Below are 4,111 nucleotides of genomic sequence, written 5' to 3'. Positions count from 1 at the left end.
AAAGAGTATATTAATAATGGAAGAGGAAAGTTTCTCTGGAATAAGACTAGATTTTTTTCAAAGATACATTTGTTTATACCTAGAGCTTATTTGGAATAAAACCCTACTCAGATCTTACAATACATGTCACCCTTGGAGCACTGAAACCAGCCGCAGAACTCGAATTCTGACATAGAGACGCCCAGCTTAGCATGCATTTCTGCAGAATCCAGGGAGATCAATAGACTCAGGAAACAAATATGTTGATGGATGAGGACGGCTCTGAAAACGACCAGGTTGAGGTGGCCACGCTGCAGGTTTCACAGCTATTCCCATGGTGGCAGAACCAAAGGGCTATAAAGGTTCCCCCCCCCTTTCTTTTGAGGAGGAAAGGATAAAAAGGAAATGAAGGGAGGAAAAGAGGAAAGGGAAGGAAGAAAATGGAATGGGTGGTGAGGAAAGGAAGAAAGAAATGAGCTTGGGGAAAGAGAGAACCCTGAAGAGGGGCGGGGGAGCAGGAGGATGATGTATGGACGCTCGCCAGCCACCCAGCCGAGCGCTCCAGTAGCGCCCCCCACCCCCAAGCTTGCATCCCTCCCTCACTGGGCTGGAGACCCGGGGCTCTCGGTTCCGGCGCCCAGGGGGGCTGACAGCCCTCCCGGTGACCCGGCGCAGACGACAACAAGATGCCCAAACGCCACTCCCTGGACCCCGCTTGCCACCCCCGCCCCCCTCGCTGCTCCCCGCGCCCCCATCACTAGTCTCAGGGAAAAGGCAAAGAGCCCCGCGATAAGAAAAATCGCGAGGAGGGTGCAGGGCAGGCCACCAAAAATATGTATTTTTAATCAATGGTCTGCCCATGGGTCCTGAGGAAGCAGCAGACGAGGGGACCCGTGGCAAGCACCTGGGAAAGAACACGCTGTTGCAAATACCCCAGGCTCGGCTGGGCTGGGCGATTTCCCACAAAAGGAACTTTGGAGGGAGCGCAGCTGTGCGCGATGGGAGAGGACGCGATGGCAGCGTTACCTGGCCGAGGTCACGCCGGCGGGCCGCGGAATCCTCAGGTTTGCGATATTGCCACTTGATCAGGTTACTATGGAAATCGTCTTAAGGAGAAGGGGGGGCTAACGCGCGCAGCCGGGAGCGAAAGCGCGAGCTCGTGTGCGCTGCCGCCCGCCGGCCTGGACGGCGAGTGGCGCTGTTTCCCGGCCGCGCAGCTGGAATTTAAAGAGACAGACGCGTCGCGGGGTCTGGGGCCCTGGCCCGGGAGCGGAGCCCTCAGGACGCCCACCGACTAGGCCGGAGCGAAACGGACAGAGCGGGAAAAGTTTCCTGCGGGGACAGCGAAAGGAGAGCGTGAGGACCAGCCTCAGCCTCTTCTCTTGAATGCACAATACGAGCTGCAAGGAGAGAGTGAGAGGGTTTCCCCCCTTCCTTGGGGACTCAGGGAGGGAAATGATTTGTATGCTCAACAAGTCATGCACCTATTTTCAGCCGCTCTCATTTCCGTCCTTGTACACCGAATTTCTTCACTGAAAGCAGAGACAAGTAGGGGTTCACTCTTTTATGTCAGACTCTTAGCAGAGATGCATGGATTTGGGAGAAGGTGGTGGCAGAAAGATATAGCTGTTAAATATTTTGGAAAATCTAGGGTTTTTGTTTTTGTTTTGTTTTGTTTTATTTTTCCCTTCTTCTTCCTTCTTTCCTTTCTCAGCCTACGAAGCATCTCCTTTTCTCCTCCCTCCCGGTCCTGGAGATTAGGCTTGAAAATATATTCCAACCTCTACTACGATGTGATCCAAAGGCTCACCTTCCTGTCTGCAGCTGGGAACTCAGGTCCGCTTCTGTTGCTGAGAATAAGCAAGATCTAGCAGGGAGGAGAATCTTATCTAGCCCTTTTCCATCCCTTGCTGAAAACCAGTTTTGGATGGGAGTTCTCTCACCATTTTTACAAATAAGACATCTTATTCTCAACATATAGCCCAACCAAAATGTGTTGAGCAATTATGTGATTTGATGCCACCAACATGGTTTTCTCAAGAACCCAAGAAACTATGACCCAACTGGTTTATTTTGCTATTCTAACCATCACTTTCCAGTGGCCTACATCTTAAATAGTCTCTTGGTGTTATCAATTCAATCCAAATTTGCCTCTTGGAGAAGGAAGAGCAGATCTCTCCTGGTCCTGTCTAGACCAACCAGACTGGTTCCAGATGCTCTATGCTTCTCACATAGAGAAGCAGATGCTCCATCAGTATGGATAGGGTGATGGAAAGTATTGCCAGAGGAACGAAACTTCGTCTGAATTATCAATACTTTGTGGGCAGGATTCATATAGTATTCCTCTGTCTTAGACTCCATGTATTTTCATAAGCCCTGCACTTAACAAAGATGTTGTAGTCTAGCTCGTGTGTCAATATCAGTCCTGTATCTCCTTACCAACTTACTTCCAGTTCTCAGCTCCTCTGTGCATTGTTCACAGTCCTCTTTTATTTTGTTTTTAAAATAAGCCTTAGAAACAATAATGCTAGCCTTGTCTAAAATCTTTTCCCTAGTTCCCCATTTCCTCTCCAAAAATGATCCAATTTCTTTTTATGGTATAGAACAGTGTCTTGGTCTCTTCATGCTACTGTTAAAAATACCTGAGACTGGGTAAAGTATAAAGAAAAACTTATTTCTCACAGTTCTGGAAGCTGGGAAATCCAAGATCAAAGGGTATGCAGGTTCCATTTATGGGGAGAGGTAGAGCTCTGCTTCCAAAATAGTGCTCCAAACACTGTACCCTTACATGGCAAAAAGGCAAAAGAATCAAATGCTGGGACTAGCATTTAGCGTAATGGCTATGTCCCTGGACTCCCGTGTAGCTGATCATGGTTCGAGTTCCGGACTGGGTGGCTTAAACTCAAACCAGGTGCATGTGTGAGCGTGCCCAAGATCCCAAGAGGAGAACAGAGGAGAAGGGATTGCGTCATGGCCATCCCTGCTGGGGGGTGATTTCTCGCTTTCTGTCTCTCTGTCTCTCTCTGGCTTTCAGGCGAGCACATGAGCCCTATAGAAAAATAAATAAATAAATAGAAGAACCAAATGCTTTGTGAAGCCTCTTTTCCCATTCATTCCCATTCATCAGGAAAAAGCCCTTGTGACCTAATTACCTCCCAAAGGCTCCGTGTGTTGTTACTGTTGGAAATTGTTTCAACATGAATTTTGGAAGGACCCAATGTTCAAATGATCACCAACAGTGTTCCTTAAACTTTAGTATGCATCAAAATCACTTTTATATTTTGTTTAAACAACAATTAGTAAGTCCCTATACCCAGCTTTTCTCATTCAGTGCATCTAAGGTGCTTTATATATCTAACAAGAACCCAGGTGGTATTTATTCTGCTGGTCTGCGGACCATATTTTGACAAACCAGGATCTGACCCCCACTTACTCCTCCTGCTTCGTCCCTCTCGATTCCCCAAAGTTCCCAAGCAGGCCAATTTATTTTTAGGTTTTTTATCATAGGGTAAGTACACTCACCAGAAAGGGACAGAAAGACAAAGAAAGGGAAGGTGAGAAATCACTCCCAGGAGAGATGACCACATCACAATCCCTTCTTCTCCATTCTCTCAGAATTTTGGGAACACATGCATACACACTGGGTGTGATTTTTCAAGCCACTAGGTCTAAAACTTGAATTGCAGCCAGCCATGTGGGAGTCCAACACCTTAACCACCATGCCACCCCATGCAGGCCAAATTTACTAACCTATGCCTTGCTTTTTCATATAGTACTCACTCACCCCCCATCTGATATAGGCTGTTCTCTGCCAGGAATTCTCTCCTCTCACCTCATGTCGCCAACCACCACATCTAGGTGATTTCTGCTCAACCACTAGCACTGAACTCCTTGGGGGTGCCTCCCCCAACATATCTGAGGCTACCTCTGTACCCACTTTTCCCACTTTAGGTATAATAACTGCATGCTCATTTGCCTGCTTCCCCACTAGTCTATATGCACTGAGGGGGCAGGGTATGGTAGCTTATGTAGCCCTGTATCCCCAAGTGCCTGGCACATTGGCTGAGATGCTGCAGTAGCTCAATAAACATTGACGTGGGTACAGGAAAGAAAGGGGAGGGGAAGAGAATAA

This window comes from Tupaia chinensis, unplaced genomic scaffold, assembly GCF_000334495.1.
Source record: "Tupaia chinensis unplaced genomic scaffold, TupChi_1.0 Scaffold000085_1, whole genome shotgun sequence".
Lineage (NCBI taxonomy): Eukaryota > Metazoa > Chordata > Mammalia > Scandentia > Tupaiidae > Tupaia > Tupaia belangeri.
Note: the sequence above shows the minus strand (reverse complement) of the source record.